At 39.0% G+C, this 23,709-nt stretch overlaps 1 protein-coding gene and 2 long non-coding RNA genes across 4 annotated transcripts in view; 1 reads left to right on the plus strand and 2 right to left on the minus strand.

Moving 5' to 3' along the window:
• The first annotated feature begins 3,674 nt into the window (after positions 1-3,674).
• Positions 3,675-23,229, plus strand: LOC139976965 (uncharacterized). Its single transcript, XR_011796346.1, has 2 exons — positions 3,675-4,517; positions 19,593-23,229. It is a non-coding gene; the product is annotated as an uncharacterized lncRNA (long non-coding RNA).
• On the minus strand, positions 12,960-19,453 carry LOC139976964 (uncharacterized). Its single transcript, XR_011796345.1, has 3 exons — positions 19,095-19,453; positions 16,795-16,889; positions 12,960-14,780 (listed from the first exon to the last, which is right to left on the minus strand). It is a non-coding gene; the product is annotated as an uncharacterized lncRNA (long non-coding RNA).
• The window catches only part of LOC139976946 (uncharacterized), a 28,006-nt gene continuing 25,110 nt past the window's right edge, over positions 20,814-23,709 (minus strand). For both annotated transcript variants that reach the window (XM_071985842.1, XM_071985843.1), the window contains one exon: positions 20,814-23,313. The gene's annotated coding sequence lies outside the window, so the exon portion shown is untranslated. The remainder of the gene's footprint in view (positions 23,314-23,709) is intronic.

Genomic DNA, 23,709 nt, shown 5'->3' on the forward strand with positions numbered 1-23,709 from the left:
TGGGTTTTTCAAACCCTCAGATGGCCGGAAACGGCACTTCCCGAGTGTTTTATGCTGCGAATACCTAGCTCTGAAATATGGGTCTCAAGCCTGCAATTTCTCAGATTGCACGTAAAAGTCTGTAAAAACATTGTAATTTGTATATTCGATAGTGTTTCAAGAGAGTAGCTTTTACTCGTAGTGTACTCGCAAAGACGTTTTTGAGTGTAGTAAGGGGATGTTGAAGAACTGGCTGAAATGAAGCAAGTCATTGGCCTAAGACTAAGTTGTGTTGCGCTTACCGGTACTCACACTCACTGCTTCCACTTTTCATGGGGCGTGAAGACGCGGTTAGGGTGACAATGTGGTCTATAGCCAGGGGACGGGCCGAAGGTCCCCCAGCAATTACTAAAATGATTACACCTATATAGTATACGTGTGCATCGGACAGATCGACAAGTATGCATTGAAAAATGGGCAGATGCACGTTTCGGAGCCTTGGTAAATATTGGGGGGGGGGGGGCTTATCATGAATTTGCCCCCTCAACTTTTTCATTGGGGAGCCCCCAAGCCCCCCCCCCGGTTCCGCCGCCACTGCCCCCCTCCCCCTTTGGAAATTTTTCGCATACGGAGGATGGGCTAGATGCAAAATGCTGCCACATTTGATGTTAAATTCGATCTGAAGATATCTCCAGAAATTGCTATTTTTGAGGTAATGATTTTAACAAGGCGCAAAATTTTGCAGAGGATATGAACCACATGCTGTCGATATTATACCTAACCCTATATCAATATAGCCTACATTTGTTGAATTAATGTGTGCATGACCCCCGACTCCTTTCTTGTCCTCGTTTTCTCCCATTATCTATTAAGATGTAACAGGTTCCAGCATCGTTATTGGCTCCTATCAGGGATCTCACCATGCAATCCAAAGTTTGATCACACATCGAGTATGGCTCAGTATGCAGGTGTGAACATTCGCCATTTGTTCCTACAAGCATCTGACCTCAAATGACCTCTGCACCCCTACACAACAGGGTTAATATATGGGTCCACAATATAGGCAAGTATGGTGCCTGCGGACCCTCACATTCTTACATTTCGTCAGCTCCTAACCTGTCAACCTCAGTCCAAGGCAACATATTGCAGTACCCTCCCTTCTCACAGTCATGTAGCTCGCGAAGCGGACGTGTATATCCGTTGGTTTGGCGTGAGCACTGACACATTCAATGTAAATATCGACACCTGTTGTGATGGCGCGGGTTACGACTTCGATACCCGACGTTCAAGGATAAACTTTTTCATTTTTTCGCAGCTCATTTGAAGAAAATACGAATTACTGTGCTTCTTTGTCCTTATAAAAAACCAACTCAGATGATGGGAGTTGAATATAACAAAATATATATATTTTTTTACCAACCCAAATCTCAGATGGGGGGGGGCACTCGGGGGGCACTGGGTTTTCCAGGGGGGCACGTGCCCCCCCCCCCCGGCCCCCCCCTTGGCGACGCCACTGGGGGTGGGTAAGGAGAGGGTTTTCAAAAATGATCGGACGTTTGGTTTGGTCTTTATTCAGTGGATGAAAACCATTTTTGAAGTTTTAGCAAAACTTTTCCACAGAAGGATGAAAATTAATTATCATGCAAAAGTAGGCCAAACCCAGGCGCGGAGCCAAGGGGAGGGGGGCGAAGGGGCAGCCGACCCCATAAGCTTGAGCATATTTTTTATATATTTTTTTAATGTTTTTATGATATCGCTAGTATTTTCAAAAGAGAAAATGCTAAGATGCAACTTACAAGGCCTGGGAAGTGCCATTTACAGCAATCTGGGAGGCATTTTCAGCCAAAATTTTCTTGTAGGCTTCGCGCCAAACATGGTGGCGCTACGCTTAGATAGTTTGCAATGCCGAATCTACAGTTTCGCCCCTCCCTTGGCAAGTTCCTGGCTACACGCCTGGCCAATCCTCAATGACTATAACTGTAATTCGTTATATTTCAATTTGTTCAAACATTTCTAATCTGCCTATCTTGTTTTCTTGCTGATATAATAACTATCTAAGTTTAAAGTGGATACTTTACCTGTATGAATGTAAAACAACGATATACCTGGTGCAATCCTTGCCATTTCCGTATGGAGAAGGGACATAGATGAATTTTCGGTCAGCTTTATTCAATGACAAATCTGGCATTTACATGTAGGCAAATAGCAAAAACTATACCTTAACCATCCAATCAGGCCAGAAATGTAAACCAGTTAATAATTGATATGTCTCTATATGACAGAACGGTCTAAAGAAGAGAAGACAACTTGGATTTGTTAACAAATATATTTCAAAAATCAATGGTCATAATTATCATCATCTCGTTATATGAGTACTGATTGCAAAAATTGAAAGCTATATATATACATACAAAATTTCAGTATTAGGAAATAGAAGTTGGAGTGCTTTTCCTCAAGAACAAAATGATCTCAGTAATTACATGCTTAATGAAAAAAGAGGAGGTTATCTATTTACTGAGAAGGCTTCTTACAAATTGTCTTGGTTTCTGCCCACCTGTGGTTTGTTAATACTTAAAACTTGCTTTAATACTTAAACCGATTAACCTGTGCATAACCTATAGGGAGATGTCATGTTTATATATAATTAAGGCACATTTTGACATCTTTTTAACTAACGATCATTTCTCAGGAAAAGACTCCAAAGGTAGAGACTGGGTACGAAAACCAAACAACTTGATCCACCCTAAAGCACCTCAAAACTGTAAGCGGTTAATTTATCAGGTTATAAGGCACATTTTGACATCTTTTTAACTAACGATCATTTCTCAGGAAAAAGACTCCAAAGGTAGAGACTGGGTACGAAAACCAAACAACTTGATCCACCCTAAAGCACCTCAAAACTGTAATCGGTTAATTTATCAGGTTACGACTTGCCATATAACAACTCCCTGGTATCACCCTGGAGGTAAAGCTGTTTTACCTCCATGGTATCACAAGGCCTCTGGAAAGTTCAAAATATACAACACAAGATCTGGTTGTAGCAGGGAGTTGTTATGGAACTCCCTGGTTGTAGTTAGGTGAGCTATCTGCTGTGTACTTTCTTGTTTCCCGAACTGTGGGAAAAAATATATGGAGTCACTCTTACCGACCTTGCTAAATTGTGGGGGAGGGGGGGGGGGCGTGTATTCTAAAGTTAGCAACGACCATAACGCGGATCCCAAAGTCGGCAGTTACTATTACGGTTAGATTGCACGATAGCATACAGAAACACTGTACTCAAAACCTCACAGATTTCAATGGTACTGGATAACGACGTGAAGGACTTGTACTGGTATCACGATGACCGCGATCTGTTCCCAACTGTTGGCTTCTTCAATCGCTTCAGGTTCCTGTTCATTTTGAGTTATTGCTAGACAAACTTGCTCCAACTGCCGGGCGATATGTCCGGCGCCTGCTGTTTCTTTAAGTGTTGCTAGAAAGACTTCATATGCTCGTTCTCCTCTTTGTTGTAGCATGAAGATAAATCGTCGAATCTTTCTGTTTCGATTACATTCGGCTTCCAGGAGAGCAGCATCCGAATGATCGAATATATTGTTAGCGATGAGAGCAGGAATGCAAGGATCTATCTGCAGATCCTCTACCAAGAGAGGCAGAGATCTATTAAGGGCCTCTCTCTGTTGCCATGACATCGCCATGATACTTGATTGTCTGCAGAAAATGAAATAAAGGAATCAAACACCAAGAATTCAAGTCATGTCTTTGAGATACAGTGATTTTAGGCCTAAGTAACATGGAGCGCATGATAAAAGTATATGAGCTCAAACTGTGGTACCCTATAATCCAGCATGGTTGACTGAACAGTGTTGTACACCAATAGGGTATCGTTGCTGTGTCGTCATGGAATGATAATGGGGGCTTGCATTGAGATATCCTCTTTGCCCAAGACCCCAATCCCCATGGGGTCAGCTATAGTCTTCATATATCTTTGGTTAAACCAATCATGTAGGTTTATATCGCTTACCGAAGTGAAACTGTTCAAATGACAATGTGGTGAACGCTCTCAACTACTCAAGGATGCTCCGTCACAGAACTCTGCCGTGCCGAAACGATTCCGATGAAATCCTGGGAAGAATTATAAGACCATTTGGTTTGGTAGGACTCAAGACTCTAAACTCTAGAATGGAAAAATTAGAAGACAAATTTGTAGGAATTATTACTATTTCATTAAACAAAGTTGAGAAAAAACATAAATAATCTATAGATGAATGAATGTTTGAAATATCATGACGTTGCGACAACTCTGCAAAGAAATGTAGGTCAGAGCCTTCTCTATATAAGGCTCTGATGTAGGTTTACTAATAGCGCCCTCTATTATTTAATACTGTTTAATATGCTGTGCATGTTTCTTCCGGAGTGACATACGTTTCGTTCGTACCAGATGTGTGTAGTTTAATAGACGTATGCTCAGATTCGGGGGATTTTCACTCACATTAAAGTGAACTTCACAGTTGGCTTTCCACCAGGACAAAAAAGAAAGCGTAAGTAATTTTACTCCATGATCATTTTCGTAGTTTGTAAAAACTCCTTGTATCCAGGCAAGGGCGTAGGAACCGGGGGGGCTGGGGGGCGCCAGCCCCCCAGTGAAAAATGTGGAGGGGCGGAAGTATCATTCCGCCCCCCCCCCCCCCGCTTCGCAAGTCAGAAAACCCCTTTTTCATTTCCAAATGAGAAAAAAATCTCATTTGGAGCACCAAATTGCATCTAAGGCCAGGTGAAAATGCAAAATTATATACAAAATGGAGTGGGTAGATTGAAGTGTGCTATATTGCACCAAATTGCATCTGAGGCCCCCTGGAAATGCAAAAAAATTCCAAAGGGGAGGGGGACACCCCCTCCCCTTAGACCCCTCCCCCAGGCCGGCCATCAGTCTTCAGCCCCCCCCCCCACTCAAAAGTACCTTCCTACGCCACTGTATCCAGGGACTATGTGAGTCGACGGGAGGAGGTGCTCATTTACAAGTGTCAATTTCAAGTTATCTGTGTTAATCAATATCATCATCGGTGTCCTAAAAGTATTACCTTTAAATTAAGGGAGGTAACGTCACCATATCGTCTTTCAAATGTCTGCCAGATTTTTTAAAGAAGATTGAAATGATATTGTTTTTGTATTGTAACTTGCATAACGGTAGAACGTTTGAACACCGAATAATACTTCGTATCGTGGTAACATAAAACTATACGTTAAAGTATAATTGAAAAGATAACCAAGACTCTGTAAGCAACTAGGACTACTAGGACGGCAAAGGAATGTCGGGTATTCCCGTCCGAAGCGTGTTATAATGGCTCCTATGATATGTGTTGCTTTGTGCTCTGCATGGTAATCTCTTTACGCGTTTAGTGTATGCAAACAGGTGCGCATGACGAAGATCGAAATGGTAAGCAGTGCACAAGGGCGGCGGAAGCACTTTTAATCTGGGGGGGCACCAACGTCGAAGGGCACTTTGCAGAAATTCGATTGGACTGATGCAGCCTTCTATTTAGTACCCTTTATAACTCTTATTGTATTATCTTTTTTGCGTATACACATCACTCCATCAACGCCACCCCCCCCCCCCCTCAAGGAAACAATGCATACTAGCACTGCAATATCTAATGTGCAATTGGGAAACAAGGAAAAAGACAAAATGAGGTGAAATCATTATAAAGTCCAAGTCCCTGCACACGCGATCGATACATGCATGAAAGCAAATGAAATATGTCAAAATACTGAAAGAAAAATAATTTTCTATGTGTTTTTCAATGATTAAACTGATATTATTATAATCATTACTATTGTAACGACTTTCCCAATAATTCTAACCAATTTGGAAGGGTTATAACACGGCAAATGATTGTATGTTATTGGCACGCGATGTAATAACCAACGCATGCCTATACGATATGCACATTAACATGTTGAACGCGCGCGTAGCGCGAAAAATTTTGGTAATATTTTTTCGGGCAAGTCGTTACATCACCCCAAATCAAATTGGGCTCCTACGCCCGTGGTAGTAAACATTTAAAACTTCCCGAAATATTTCATTCGACGTGGGTTTCGCTTTGTAAACTCTTTTTTATTTAGAAATTTTTATGTAGAAAAAGGGCACATTTTTAACCTGAGGAAAAGTGGGGGGGCACGTGCCCCCTGTGCCCCCCCGGTTCCGCCGCCCTTGGCAGTGCAGTGAAGTAACTTTGTGCGTTCGTAGAGTTACGTGAGTAGAGCCCACCTTAATCGTATCTGAGGAAGGTATGGTGAATAGTAGTCTTGGTGAAGACAATGGTTCTATACATCATCGAATTATAACACTAACTGAGGGCGCCCTTCCACAATTCTGCCTGTCAGTGAAATTAACCTTAAAACGAACTCGAAAGAGGAAGTGAGGGCGCACTCATATTAATTTTAACAGGCAAAGTAACATAATAATGCCAGGGTCTTGAACAAGGCTAAGTGAATAGATCAACGTTGTCCGTGTGTTGAGGGTAGATTGTTCACTTACGCAAGAGACCAGGGAGTTAACATAAAAGAACAATTAAGAGTAATAATTTCGGATGCATCAACAAACTGACTGATTTGTTGAAATATACTCACATCAGCACAGCTACAATTAAACTCATCTTATTTGTAACCTTACTGTATGACAAATGAGTAAAAACTAAAAAGACCAGAAATCGGCAACACTGGTATAGGAACTATACAGACAGGTGCGGCTGTTTATCAGTATGTAGCTTACATGCATGGGAGGTGAGGTGATACTGGATATAGCAAAGATATACAGCGGTATTAACAGTATGTTTAGTTGTATGGGAGGACTTATCTGTATATATAACGGCTGTGTAGCGAAGGTACGGCGTTATTATCGATATTTATACATTAGAGAAGGAGATAACGATTACAACAGTGCAGCGAAAGGAAGCCTCGGTACAGTGGACACGTTTTAATTTGTATGGAGGGACTCTTCGATACCGTCAGTAGAAAAGGTACTGCGGTATAACCGGTATTATTCTTGATGCTGCTTCGGAGGACATATCGATAGCATACTTAACACATCGAATCTACAACCTAATAATCAATAGACTATATCATGGACGTTACATATGAACCTAGGAGACTGACTTTGGTCAGCATGCGGGTTTGATAAGTCAATGAGGCTTCTTCGCGCGTTCCTGCTTGCATGAGGATCAAAAATACATACATACATACATACATACATACATACATACATACATATATAATACACTAATAATCACAATGCCATCAGTGACACATACCTAACATCATTGTATACAATTGCGGCACACATAACTACAAATGCCCGTCGCAAAACGTCGCACCACATTGAATTGAAGGGAGATACTGTTTGCAGAAGTGTAAAATAGAACTAGGAAGTGAGAGGAGAATAATAGATTGCAGGTTTAAACAAAACTTCACAAACTATCCGTCCGAAAACGAACTCAATATAAAGTACTTTCTTTGGTTGGACTTTAACAATTTCGACTGACATTGAGTTAATCTCTTTATATTTCATACAGGAAGTTGATTCAGTATGTGAAGATGAGTAGGTTGCGACTTATGTAATTGGAGACTGGTTTCTAATTTTCTACCAAAACATTATTAACATCTTTCTTCTGTCACAGGAAACGTTTCAAAGGTTGAGAAGCAGTAATACTGTACATGTTACGCTATTAAATAAATCAGTGTAGAGTGTCTACTTAAAACAAATCTATTAAAAAATGTCAATTTTTAGTTTTCCGAGCAACTGACACATTTGTAAGATACGTTATATTTGTTAAGTGCATAATGCAATCAAATGCTACCGAACACTTACTCTGAACATCGTTAATGGTACAAATGATGCACAATGAGGATATTTGCATAAAAACTAAGTTGATAATATACACCTAAAGTCATCGTGAATAAATGAAGCCATGTTTACTCCTCACAAGTAAATACAAATGGTAATTATTGCAATATTTACCTGTATGCTTCTTCTGCAATCAAGATAATCTCACAAGACCATAAAGATTATGAAATAACACGTAACCATAATAGCTCCAACACTGACGCGCTCAAGCACCCTTGCAACCTACAAGTGTGCTCTGAGATATATATTCACTAGGCCTAAATCAGCTATCCCCTCACAGTCGATTTGAATAAGTTCTTACAAGCGCCATGCGCAGCTTATTAGTGGAGACGTTTTGCGGCGCCAGTTCAGGTGTAGGTGTGACTGCGCATGATTGATTTGTCGTAACGGGAAGAGTCGAAGAGTAAAGATAACTTTATTAATCATTAAAAGGAAACTACAGTGCTCGCAAGGCAAAAAAACATAAAAGATTAAAAAGTTCTAATAAAAAGTACGAAACTATGAAATAGCTAAATAGTCATTTTGATTCGATATACAAACACCCACGCACGTTGGTTTATTTGGAGACGTTTTGCGACGCTGGTTTAAAACCCCGGTGAGCAATACAATGATTGTTTCATGTCATATAGGGATTAACTTGTAAGAGGGATATAGCAATGTTGCAGAACAATAATTTTGATTCTTTTTCATCGAGAAATACATCCACTTAACGTGCTTCCCCCGTGGCTGCATGCCTATATAAAGATGATATTTTTTTTTATGGCGGACGGGAACGTGTCCCTCGTGCGCCCCCCCCCCCCCCCTCTAACCTACTAACTCTTGGTAGTTTGGTGAAAGGAAAGTATATACTTGAAATAGTGAATCTATCTTACGGAATATATGAATGTACGATAAGTGTAACAGGTCCGTGGAGTATATAATTAACGGTCACTTACAACAATATGGAGACTGCATTTAGGTACCAAATTGAACGTTGCATACGAGTAGCCTATGTACCGCAACCCAGCACACCTGCGAATCGGAGAAGCCAACTGTCCCCGTACCGATTAGTTCTTCGTCCTCGCTGCGTTTTTTTTTTTTAAATTGAATGACAGCAACAGGTTATTCTACAACAAGGTAATCTAACGCGGATTTTTCTGTCACAGTTGTATGATCATTTTTATTAACTAAGAAATCTATATATGTTAGGATTAAGTGTGATTATATTATATAATAATGATAATATTGTATCCTTGTAACTAACATAAAAGACAATAGTTTTTGTACTTACCAATCTTGTATACACAGTCAATAATCATGAATAACCAGAGTTATCTCCACTTCAAAAGAAGTAATCGCACACATGCAGTCACTATTAGTAGCTGAGTTCAAATGCGACTGAAGCTGAGTTTACACGATTGAAATTAAAATTGGAAACTGATAGGCGACGCAAAAAGACGCATCTATATTTTCAAACCCAGTGTGTTGTCATTTGAAACACACTGTATTGACTTAAGAAAAAACTCATTCAAGAGATTATGATGACGTGATACACAACACCAGTACTACCGTGCGACACTTTGCGACGACAAAGGAATGTCGGGTATTTCCCGCTCGCACGTGTGTAAGTAGCCAATGTATATCAATATAGCTGTGCTGGATATTCAATCCAATCTGATAGGTCGTCGCATTGTGATAGGCGTGCGCCGTACAGAACATGAGTATAAGCTACACATGGAAAATTGAGTCACCATGGCAGTTCATAATGGTGAACACGTAAACGATATGTAATCTGGCTTTTGTCTTTGTGGAATATCAAAGATAACTTTGTAGCTGTGCCCTGGCCCAAAATGAAAACACAAAATACGTATATGTTGATCGGTATTGACTTGATTGTGTCAGCTGTGTTGAAACATTGTATGTTATATAGTAGGGTGAGTGGCCCACGCTCCGCCCCCGGTGAAAATGAGAGGACCGCCTCAAAACAGACCCGAAATCAGCGTGATTTTAGAAACTGAACGTATATGAGTGAGAGAACAAGAATAAATGAAAGCACAGCCCAAAATCGGCAATCATATTGTCTTTGGCAGTTTATCACCACCTAATACGGAATACCCCTTAAAAACACACTAGCAACAAAACTGACGCACAGACTGAGCAACCCCACTAGACCTGCCCCACCCCTACAAAAAAAAATCGACAAAGATTGAGTTAATCTCGTTATATTTCATACAGGAAGTTGTATTGCAATATGTTTTAACATCTGACTTCTGCTGCAGGAAGCGATTCCATAAAGTTGAGCTGCAGCAATACATATAACATTATAAACAAAATTAGTGTAGCGTATCTGTATCATTTTCTACCGAAACAAATCTTTCAAAAATAACTTACCCAACCTACACATCCGTGTGCTCTGAAATCAATCACAAGGCCTACATATGCCCAATCATCTCCTCAGAGTTCATATATAAATAGTCACTTTGAATGAGTTCATTTAAGCGCCGCCATGCGCAGTTTATCATTTGAGACGTTTTGCGACGCCAGTTTCAGGTGTTGGAGTCAAAGCGCGAGATTGTTTAATTTCCTAGTTTGAAACGGGATATTGACATGTTACATGTGTCCTGTAAAGGGTAAATATTCCAACGAACCAAACTAACGGATTCAAAGATACGAAGGTGTGCATTCCGACCAGTACGGAGAGTGGTTTCCATGGGAACAAACTGCTAAGCGACGTTTTGCAAATGCAAGGCTAGTTGAATGTTGTGTTGAAATACCTCTCATGTTAATGCATGTATTACTCTTGTATAGTTTTTCTCGTCCTCGCTGCGGTTTTACAATTAAGTGAAATTTTACATCTTGGATTTTCGATCTGTAACAGTTGTATGACGATTCTATTAACTAAGCATATCTATATGTGATGATTAATTGTAAGTTTAGCGACCAAATTATGTTCTCGTTTAATAAGGCGTCCTGTCAGTGGTGACTCCGTATGGTGGTTTCCATCAATCTAATACGGCAATGAGTCCTGCGTGTGTACCCACATGTGCCTGTGTCATTTCAATATAGTGTGACAAGAGAGTGTGTCAGCAGCACCACCTGATCACGTTTTCAAACACTATGCAAATTTGGTGACTTACAGGGAAATAATCTGGAAACATAATAGAAACACTTTACATAAGACTGAAATTAATAAAAATCATAAGTTTTGAGTGGAAGAAAACTGGAAGAAATCAATTTTGTTACATTTGTACGAAGTAGCCTTGTAACTTACATAAAATACAATGTTTTGTACTTACTAATCTTGTGTACACAGTCAATCATGAATGACGAAAGTTATGTTTACTTCGAATAAGTTATCGAACAGCTGCAGACACTATTAGTATAGCTATGTTCAAATGAGACAGCTTAGTTTACACTATTGAATTATATATTATATCCATACGCGACGCAAAGAGACACATCTAGGTTCCACTTTGGTTAGTTGAATCACACTGTATTGAAATGAAGATAGAGTTACGGGATATTAAACATATCCAAGAAACCCTGATGTCATGACCTATACACCACGGTACCAGTTCTACTACTACTGACAAATGTCGGGTATTTCCTTCTCGCACGTGTTTAAATATGTGTCAATATTACTGGGCTGGATATTCTGATAAAAACAAAAGTACTACCGAGTCACCAGTACTATCGACACTTTGCGACGGCAAAATAATCACCTTCGAATGACTATAAGATCACTTATACGTACGATATTACGTAGCGGATGTCATTTTTCTCTCTCGATGCATTGTAATGCAAGCACGCAAACTTGTCGAAAACGCTTCGTATAATAAAACGATAAATATATGAAGGTGGTTATAGTACTCAGTAAGCTTCAATTTTCGTCATGTTTCTAGACATGAAATGGCGGACATACATACTATTTGTATAACATCAAACATTCTGTACGATTCATACTCGATGGTGATACAGTCCTATGCCATTCAGCACATGTATGTCCTCTAAGTAAGACACTAAAACAAGTTCGATACAACATCGATACGAAGAAAGATCACATTTTAACTTAGCGTTATCTAAGAAACGAGAATTTGAGATTTTGTTTTTAAACTTACCGAAATAGAGTAACGAGGAGAAAAGCCACACTCTCTTCATGTTAAGTTGTAGACAAGTCTCAAAGATAACCTTTAGTTATGAAGCAGCAAAGCACATATGTCAAACAAGTTCAATTGAAACAATTTTCTCCATATAAATAAAATAAACAACAATAGGTCACGTTTGAATAGCACTGCAATCCTCTATAATGACGCGATTATTTTCACAAAATCATATAAAAAGCCTGAACCAGTAGAAAGGGGAACAGACCGCTCGAACCTGTATCTGATGCTACAAAGTTTATCAATCTATAGTGCGTAAAATATTTTTACTGATTCAGAACAAGACCGTCGCAAAACGTCGCAATGTTTTTGGAGCGGCGTATTGAATTGAAAGGATTGTTTTATTGACACAATCAGTGACGACATATTATGGAATCTTTATTTAGAGCGTATGGACTCTTTTACTAAGAAAAGGCATACTATTTCCTTTTGAGATCAATTGTTCAGATCAACCAATGGAATATCACCGCGCGCCTTTTTATCGCGTCGCACTACTTCACGTCTAATGTGAAAGGGCCTTTACGGCGATGGCTTTTGATTGACATGATTCGGCTCGTAAGGAATACAAGGCAGTTGTTCCTTGGACACATCCGACGGCTTGTTTATAGACTTGAGATACTATAGGCTATGAAACCATTTAGGAGATTTTTTTTTATAGAGTCACCCCCATAAATACGTGGATGTAATAAGCCCTGTTGTGAATTGCTTAGGGTAGAGAAACTTACGTCAGTTTGGTTATTTCTATATTACAGTACAGGTGGTTCATTTACGGTCAGCGTCTTTATCCAAGGGCTACGTAACAGCAGCTCAATATACCCAATTTATTATGTCCTCTCCATGTGTTTGATCAGTGGCGTAGGAAGGTACTTTTGAGTGGGGGGCTGAAGACTGATGGCCGGCCTGGGGGAGGGGTCTAAGGGGAGGGGTATCCCCCTCCCCTTTTTGGCATTTCCAGGTGACCTCAGATGCAATGTGGTGCAATGTAGTACACTTCAACACCTACTCCATTTTGTAAAAACTTTTGCACTTTCACCTGGCCTTAGATGCAATTTGGTGCTCCAAATGAGATTTTTCTCACATTTGGAAATGAAAAAGGGATTTTCTGACTGGCGAAGCGGGGGGGGGGGGCGGAATGATACTTCCGCCCCTCCATATTTTGCACTGGGGCTGGCGCCCCCACCCCCCGGTTCCTATGCACTTATGTTTGACTACCGCACTGCTGTAACAAAATCGGTAAGTCTCAGGATAGTGACTAATAAAACACGATAGTAATGGAAGGGTATGAGAGTGAACCATCAATTTCCAATCAGTTACTCGAAGTCCAATATTAGAGACCTGTCTATCTTTTGCGGATAACTAGATGACGTAACCATGACGTTGATACTTTCATAATAGCCTGTATCATCGAATTCATATTCCTTACTAAATGGAGATGATTTCTGACTGATATAGAAAGGTTTTAGTTGTTAAGTTTGTATGCATATCGTGTTTGTGTTCATGTAAAATGTATGGAACGAAAAAAGAAATACAACAGAACGTTTCATACAAGTAAATTAAAGGAAACGCATCGCTAGGATATTTAATTTGCTCAGATTATTAATGGCTTTACTTCATAGATAAAATTCGTACAGGACTAGGGAATGGAAGTGAAATAAACTTACTACATTTGTTTAGAGTAAATGTGAACACTTGTCGTTGAGAGTTCCAATAAAGTAGGCTAACTTAAGTTCTTATTTAAAGGTTAATTAAACGGTCGAACCTACACACAAATCTTGTAATAAACGAAATTAAGCATTTATAAACCACTTTTCTTTATAAAGGTTCACAAGACGAAAGCAGATACCGCTAGTTGAATAATGATATAAGAAAGAAGTTTAATCACATAACAAACACATTTATTCATGAATTATTTGAGAAGCCCAGGGAAGAGGTAATGATCTATATACATTCTTTATAGGGTGAGGAATAAACCCCTCCTTCAGACGACTTGACCTCATATATCAATGTTTGTCGAGTGAAGGATTACATTACGTATACATATCCTCTGAATGCGAATATTTCAATGAGTCTGAAACTAGGTTGGTTATGACCTCAAATTAGAGTAGCTAAAACAATTGCTGATATGTTCAATAGTAAACATGGCAAAAAATGATGATACCAATATCCAAAACGTACACAGATGTGAAGTCATTGTGGAGTTTATGCTCTATGAGTCTAAATAAAAGTTTATCATTTATATCATGCCAAGTGAATGAGTTATAGTCATTAGGAATGAACCGTTACGAGTCTTATAAACTTAACTTTAGGCTAAGGCATTCGGCCCTTGTTTGAAGAGTTAAGATCTGAGAAAGGTAGAAAGCTACGTTGGATATGTTTCGCCCGGCTGGTGGAATTCTGTAGCTGATGGCCGAGTAAAGTCTCTGACAGACCTCTGCATTAGATGTTATTATCCCTCGTCATCTCTTCACTGAGTTGTTGTAAGTAAGTAGCTAGATGTCGCGTGCCAGCCGTTTCGTTCAACGTTGCTACGAAGACTTGGTAAGCACGTTGTCCACGGCTCTGAAGCATGCTGATAAATATCTGAATTCTACGGCACCGATCACCGACAGCTGCAAGTAGCTCTGAGTCTGCGTGGCTGAATAGATCGGTCGCTATCAGGTGTGTTATGCATTGGGTCACTTCAAGATCCTGCACCAGCCTCGGTAGTGCTCTATTAAGAGTCAGTCGTTGTTGCCTTGACATAGACATAGCGACAATAAAAGCTGAAAATAAAGATAATGTAACTGTAAGCACATCGGAACGGATAGTTAAACTGATAAGACTCGAGTCCAGGCAGTGTGTTGTTTTTACGACACCATGTATTTTTACACATTGACTTTCCAGACTCGAATCATATACTTAAATGTTCACACATTTTCTGAATTCATGGAAACTTGATAAACTTTTTCCAGTCCCTTTACTTTTTATTTCAGTGACTCGGGTGATTACTCGTTTAGAACACTGGTATCACCTTATATGCATATTCTGGAGTTGGGGAGGGGGGACCCTTATATGCGGAATTTGATAAACAAAAACAATACATTTTAAACTTTGTGAACGGCATTACGCATAATGACATTACGGTTATAGCTCTTGGATATTTCCCTGTTCTAATTTCGATTCAATTAAATACATTCTTTTTGTCTAACTATCACCTAGGGAGGCTACTAAGGTTTCACAAACAAAATTATGATTTAATTTTGTTTGCAAAATACCAATAATAAATAATCGCTCCACAAATTTCGCACTAGTTTATGAGCAAAGGATTGGATATTTCGAAGAGTTTTCAGTAAAGGCCTACTTGAATACCAATAGTAGATAACGTAATACTTGCAAGACCAGAGGAAACTAGTCAAGAAACATAGTCTCATTTGAAAATGCAACACGTTGTTTTAATGCAGAAAAGTAATCAATTGTTTGGGACTAGCAATTCACTGATCATCCATGCTTAGAAAGTAAAACCCGTGTAACAGATGTAAAAGCATTGCAACTCTGGCGTATTTCACGGATAAAATCACGGACAATCTTAGCTGAATTACCGATACAGTTTAAGATCATGAATTTAGGCCACGTTGACCCTTATAGGGTCCCGTAAGCACCCCTCCTCTCGTATTTAAGAATAGATCTTGAAAGAACAACCTCCATCAATTCTCTCGTGAAATAGAGCATATACCAGTTTCCTCTTATTGTTAGCCGCACAACTCATTAAAATGCAACATAAGCAGTAGTTGTTATTCCTAAAGTATTACTAAAACATTTGGACGAGGTTGATGGAAGAGTTTAGGTACTTACATATACACCACAACCATTAACATTGAATAAACACTTTACATAGTTTCACTTGTAACTGTTCGTTACCCGTGTACGTAGTGACAATATTGCAATAGGAAAGTACACATGTGGAATTTGAACGAGACGCTTTGCGACGTCAATATTGAACCGGGTATTCCCCCTTTTCGGCGCGATAAATACATTTCATGCAGGCCACCAGTTTATGTAAATATAAACGTTCGTTTCAAGAACTCCTTGGTTACAGTAGGTCAGCTATAACACAGACATGACGAAATAACCGCCACAGTTCATGTACTGTACCAACATTGAAGGAATGACTTAAATAAAGTTAAAACGTATATTATGTTCCTATGATTTAGACTTATATGTTATCTCACGTGTTCAACGCAAAGTACATGTCGCACCAGTACAATGGCCACATGTTGGACAACTAGAAGGTATTAACCACTTAAAGTTAAGAGGAATTATACAGATGTTAGTCGATATAGTGAACGGCTTAACTAGTTTTATTATTGCGTTTGCTGGGTTATGAACTCGTACCACCAACCTCGACATATCTCTTCAACAAAATAGAAGCGATAACACACTCTCCACATGGATTATTGCCCAAGTAAAAAAAAAAGAAGGAATGTATTATTTTTACTCAAGTTGTCGATTGACCTGGACGGACCTTGTTAACCTTCCCCCTCTCTTCCTCCCTCCGACAATACCCCGTTGTATGCAAATGATCCTGAAACATACACTCCTTGGAAAAAACGGAGAGCGACTTTTGCAACCACTGCTCTACTCTACGTTAACTAATATTACGGTATTGCCGTCATCTGTAGTATACCATCCCTGCCATTCTTCCCCATCGAAAATATAAAGCACTAAGGAAGCAATTTGACGTGAGTTTAAAACCGGTATAAATTATGACAATGCTAAAGTGAAATATAATTTACTCACCGAAATAATCTGCCGCACTTTGCTGAAACGTTTTCCGTAAAATATGAAATCACGAAAGTTGGTTGAAATATGAATGGATATTTAACAAGCACGACCTGCGAGGCACACAACCAAACACAAAGTGAACTTTGTTTCGTAAAGGTGCATGTGAATTATCCAAAGCCTATATTGTAATACAGAAATGCGTCGCAAAGTGTCGCATAGTGTATTGTGTTTTAATAGAAATGGAAAGATTAGCATAGAAGTTATTAGAAGTATGGGATATTATTTTTAGTTCTATCCTGTTATATGTATAATTCAGCTGACGCAAAAAGGTATATTTGCATATAAATTTGAAACATGTGTTCCATGAAACATGTGTTTCATTGGCGATACAGTGTATGGATATATTCCATCAGTACAAGGAGTTGACTACTCAATTGGTACTTAAATTTATACTAGCAGGTGCGTATCCAGGGGGGGCGTTGGGGGCGCGCGCCCCCCGGGTAAGGAAAAGAGGAGAGAAAAAAAGAGAAGAAAAAAGGGAAAAGGAGAGGGAAAAAAGAAAAGGAGGAGAGAAAGGAAGGGAAAAGAAAAAGAAAAAAGAGAGAAAAAGAAGAAAAGGAGGGAGTAGAAGAGAGCCAAGACCTCCGGAAGAGAAAGAGGAATAGTCATAGTTTAAGCGCTGATCCCTATTATATACACAGGGTAGCCAGTGACAGATCAAGGATTACGGAGGGGGTGTGCGCCTCACCCTACCCCTTACACCGACAACTCCATTTTTGACGTTTCCATTTTTCCTCTCTCACTAATGTATCTATATAAATACTATATATGGTCTATCATAACGCGTGTGTGTGTATGGACGCCTCAAACAATTGTACAAATTGTAGTACAATTGTGCTATATGGAACCAACTGTGGCTGGTCTTGAACTCGACCGAGTCGTCGGGGAACATGACGCATTCCGGGAAGGGGGCGACCGCCCCCCCCCCCCCCCGAGCAAATTTTCTTTATGACATCGCTAGTAATTTCAAAATAGACAATGCTTAGATGCAACTTACAAGGCCTGGGAAGTGTCATTTCCAGTGATCTGGGAGGCATTTTCGGCCAAAATTTTTCTTGTACGCTTCGCGCCAACTATATATATATCATATAAGTAAGCATCGGTCATTACATTGCATGGCATCGTGTACCGCACGGTCCGTGAAAGTTGCACAGTATACCGCCGGATGCTAATGTAAACAACCAAATGTCTCATGTAGATGGAGAAAAAGCATACAGATCCATTTATGTCAAAACTCTCTTTTACAGTAGTTATGTCGGCCAAGCTTAGAACTTTATTTTAATTACCAAGGAGATCATTTTTAAGCTATTCATTGCTATTTATTTTTCTTTCAGTAGGCGCCCGAAAAAAATGGGAAAAAATTGGTTGCGGGCGGGGGGGGGGGGGGTTCTGCAGCCCCCGCCTCCTACGGGACCTACGCCTATGTGTGTAGTGTTCGGTTTCGATATACCTGATATCGGAAATATCTGCTATTTTTCATTTCCTTCAACCAAGTTTTATAATAGCCGTTATAAGAGGTTGCAATATTTCTACACCAATAAATTAACTGTGTCGGAATTTTCGAAAATTTCCTGACCAACATTCTTCATCATACTTTCTTCTACTCGTGCAATTTTGACCTGTCTATTAGGGGTTGAAGGAGGTTTTTCTATATTGGTTGTCCATAGATTGAATTTTGTGCAACATTATGGGTATGTTTTGAAGTGATTTTTATTCACGAGAAATGTGAATTTTCAAATTCTCAACAAATAATGGGCTTAAAACCTTGAAAAGTGGGGCTTTCGGATATTGTGGGCCGTGACGTAGAATCACCTACAAAAGCAATGATCCATAGGACATGCAATGAGGTCGAACATGATGTTTGACTGGTGAAAATCTTCAAAAAGGTTATGGATGGAAAAAAACTTTTGGGAAATACTTGGTTCTCAGTCAAAAGTGTACATCTGGTTGCTCATTTTCAAGCCCGAGAAGTGCCATTTCCGGTGATCTGGGGGGTATCAAAACCAGAAATTTTCTTGTACGCTCTGCGCCAACCGATGGTGGCGCTCCGCTTAGATGGTAATTCGCGCCCCGGGTTAGAAAATCCTGGATACGCGCCTGACTAGTTATGCAGTTTTATGAAGTAAAGGGTTAGGAGTTGTTCATATACTGTCAGACTGTCCGAGCGAGTACTTTGAAACATGACATAGGTGGCTACAGCTTACAGTGATAACATTAGCACTGGTAAATTATCAAAACTGGCTGAGATGACCTACCATACAGCGTGCCCTTCATGGCGATGGATATAGTGACGGCAAACTATAGCTGAGCTGTTCGAAAACTGTGAATCATCGGTTTCTTAACCACGAAATTCAGTGATGATTGATGGGATTTTCTGTACCTACAAATTAAATCACTTTTAATAATCAATTTGAGGAAGTTATGTTGCAAATCATTGTTCAAATCAGTGTTGAAATCCCGTTATTTAGTTCGTTTGCTTCTCATGAAAAGTACAATTTTAATTAATGCAGTAAAATTAGAAACCCGTTATACGATTGGCTATGTGCATGTGAATAACATACTCTATATGAAAAGCTTCTGGCCGACAAAATGTTCAGAATTGAATAGAAAATCATTAATTACTTACCCTTATCTTGTTGACACAGTCTATATATGGGGACTCACTTCGATCAATTCAAATCTTAGTTTGACTGTGGTATCAGGTATTTGTTCAAATAGCGCAAATAACTTTCTTTTCATTTATTTGTTTATAGGAATCTTATCAAAAGAGTGTCTGCATGAAGAAGGAAAAAATAATGTATGTTCGAACCTGCATCGATGCATAGTTCAATATTTTCATCATTGTTGCAAGTCGTCCATGGCGACGGATTGCGGCGCACAGTAAACCTTACAGCTGTTAACTGGTGATCGTGAATCACCGGCATAGTGCCGACCAAATCTAGGAGGGAGTGGGAATTTGATGGCAGAGGGACGTCAAAGAACGAATACTGAGGGAAAGAAAAGATGGAAGGGATTTTCGTTTTTCAAACAATATACTGTGTATTTATACCGATTTTGCGAAATAGAAAGCTGGTAAGTTGCTATTGGTCCACGCATTAAGGCTTAAAACTATATTCATGTTACTGCAGTGTGACCATTTAGTATCATTTCTCTTTGTGGTGAAACATCATATAGGCCACTGAATATTTGTTGATACAGTTTCCACACAGACAGCCTAGTTCGATTTAGTTGTGGGAGTGAAATAATTGTACAAGGTTCTTAGTACTTGAGAATGTGTATTCACATCGTGTTGGTGCTAATTTGACATGTTGCAGGACGCTTGATATAATACTGGCCTACGTAACTTAAAGTGAAGCTCTGGGTAACTTATAGTGTACAATTTAATACATGCGTAATACTATATGTAGAATCAGATCTGATAAATCATATTTGGAACAATATTTGAAGTGTTTCAGTCCGAATCAGCTGTAATTTATCTGCAAAGACGGTTTCCTTAAGACATCTTAAGGCGAGTCCGTAGAAGCATCAAGGTCAGAGTGACATTATACGTGGACACTTCCAGGATTAGAACATTCCCTTTTTGGTGTTGTGTCTACAGGTTTTAACAATGCAGCAAGTATATGGTACCTTAATGTTACAAATACAATTAGTGCGATATCCTGATCACATGGAGGTTCAATACGCATGACAGGACTTGACACGGGGAGGGGGCGATGACCACGGCCCACACCAATATCTTTTAATGGCAGTGGCTTTTCAAGAGTGCGGTGCTTTTCAGACAGTAGACAATGCTAAGCTTTTTTAATTATGCTTTCAACAAAAGAGAGACTAAGTTTTACACTGAAGTGTTTTGTTGAACACCAAACAATTGATCGCCCCCAAATTTTTTTTGGGGCTTTTTTCTTCAACTTCAATTTGATACAAGATGATCATAACATCTAGAACACATAATAGATACGAAAAAATCTCGAACGTATGGGGATTACTGTGGTACTCTTTATTTACAACGTAAAATCCAACATGAAACAAAAGATTAATACTTTCAAATGTTGACATGTGTCACAAAATATTATCCATTTATACTTTAGTCCGTATTCAGTTAAACCAGACAACCAGCTTGACAAGTGTCTACTGTTTCCTCTAATTAAAAATTAAAAAAGAACAAAGCGTATATAATCTAAGCAGTGTGCAGAATGTTGTAACTAGTCTACTGACACCTTCACAGTACATGATTGAGATTGCATTTTGGGATGAGCAACTCCAAACACTAGTTACGAAAAATCTTGCTCAATTTAGGAACTTTGCGACTGGTTAAAAAAATGAATTTCATTTGACAGTTAATACTTAATGCTGCCCTGTCCCTATGATGAATGATAAAGATGTTTCTGAAATACAGAACTGGGACTATCAGTAGATTTCATAAATGGTGATCAATATGGCCAAATTTTTCACTATTCCATGAAATGTGAAATACAACAGCTCCATACTCCTGTAAAATATGAAATTGCAGAAGAATGCCACAATCCCATCCACTTCTCAACGCAGGTTCATATGAAACCCATTGCGACCTGTGCAACCTTAGGGAGGAAGATGTTAAACCAGTCAGTATTTGCTTTGCTTTAATACAGGTAGTAAACATTATGGCTTCAATTTCCTAGTTACTCCTTTTACCAATTCTGTAGTTTGGAATTATTTAACTTCACATTTTGACTATTGATTACCTCAAATGACCTTCGACCTCTACAAGAACAAAAGGGTTCCTGCACGCAAATAGTTACATCCACATAAATTCAAGGTTTACTTTTGGGGTTTGAGAGCTTACAAAGTTTTGAAACTTATGGCCTCAGATGACCTTTGAACTACTATTCATTACGGTGCATCAACTCCCAAGTATGAAAAAAATCCAAGCTGTGCTCTTGTTTACTGAGTTTTCAGACTTTGACCTCAAATGACCTTTCATATATATGCAGAGTACAATGTTCTTCTACTCAAAAAAAGTTGCAACAACATACTAAGGATGAATGGGGCTTGGCTCTGATTTGAAATGATAATTAGCCCATTTCTTTCTTCATATAATTCCAAAGCATGAGGATGTTCACGAGGATGTTACATATTTATTCAGACCTACCATTTAAAATTTGTTAAAATTTATTGTAAATTTAAAAACTGGCTAGAATACATTTTAACAAAACGCTATAAAAATTATATTTTCTATAAACTGAACATCCTCTTTTAAAGTGAAGTTAAACACATGAAGAGTCTTTGAGTTATTGCAGGGCAATGCTTCAAAGCTCATCATGCACACTGGTGGCCTTTGTCCTCTTTTGAAGTTCAACCTTACAAACAGTCAGTCTTGGCTATAGATGCATTATATGTGCCATAATCGAATAGGTACTCCATTGATTTAAAACCGCTTATAGGCAGATACAGGTATTATTTTGTATCTGGCATGAGTTTTAGGGGTTAACTCTTACCCTCATCCTGTGTAGTTCACAGCCAGAATCTGTTTTCTTCTGCAACCAGAGTGATTGCTCTCGATAGAATGAATGTTGTGTAGAAACACTTCAAGAGCTAGTAGTTGAAGCTCCCTTGTGCCATACAAATACTAAATCTCAACAATTAATTTAAATCATTTGTGTCTAAGATTTTTCACTATGGAAACTAGTGCTTGAATGTTTTCATTCAGTGTAATACAGAATCCAAGGGAGGATCACATCATCGATAAGTGAGTATACTGAAAAGGAGCTTCCATGATCTTTCATAGCGGTTAGAGAGACTAGGAGGAATCATGAAACAACTTAACTCCTGGAAGGGTCTGAGATAATTCCCTAACAACAGTGCCTGGGGCCTTTCTTAGCAGTTATAGCATACATAAGAAACATCCACAGAATAAAACTTGTAGATGTGTTTCTGCAAGTATTCACAGAGGACTATTATCATAATAACAGTGCTTGGAATGTTTCACCTGAGTAACAACAATCAAAATGGATTTTCACAGAGAGAATTATGGTATAGTTAATTGCAGGTAAAGCAGCCAGAATGAACCTCCACATAATGAAACTTGTAGGCCCATTCTGCAAGCATCCACCAGCAAATAGTGTCTTTGGTATTTCACTGTGAAGAGGAAGGCATCATGAAACCCTTTATATTCTGAAAGCATCCACCAGCAACTAGTGTCTTTGGTATTTCACTGTGACGAGGAAGGCATCATGAAACCTCTATATTCTGAAAGCATCTACAGCAACTAGTGTCTTTGGTATTTTACTGTGACGAGGAAGGCATCATGAAACCTCTATATTCTGAAAGCATCTACCAGCAACTAGTGTCTTTGGTATTTCACTGTGACGAGGAAGGTATCATGAAACCTCTATATTCTGAAAGCATCCACCAGCAACTAGTGTCTTTGGTTTTTCACTGTGACGAGGAAGGCATCATGAAACCTCTATATTCTGAAGCATTCCCTGTCACCAGCATCTGAAAATAAATCATGATAAACAGAGTTTAGAAGATGAAAAAATGTTTATAATCATTTTGATGGTCACAAAAATTATTAAAGCAACAAGAACATTGCAGTTTTTATATCTCGCTGTATGAGGCCGGTTGATTTTGCTATAAACCACAAATTGTGTTTGAGAGTGGTTGATTGACTGCTCCTGTTGCTTTTGTAAGGCTTTCTGAGGGTTTGCAGAGTCTTACTGTAGAGAAGTCTGTTTTCACTGCAGGTGCAACTTTTGTGGAAATGTGACAATAGTACAACAATTAATGAAGTTGAGCAACCATTCTAATTTAGTCTTCCTTGCAAAGATAACCAATAAAAGATCCTACAGGTAACATACAATCAAAAATGTATTGAATTAATAATTTTTGAAC

The sequence above is a fragment of the Apostichopus japonicus genome, chromosome 12, assembly GCF_037975245.1.
Source record: "Apostichopus japonicus isolate 1M-3 chromosome 12, ASM3797524v1, whole genome shotgun sequence".
In the NCBI taxonomy this organism is placed as follows: Eukaryota; Metazoa; Echinodermata; class Holothuroidea; order Aspidochirotida; family Stichopodidae; genus Apostichopus; species Apostichopus japonicus.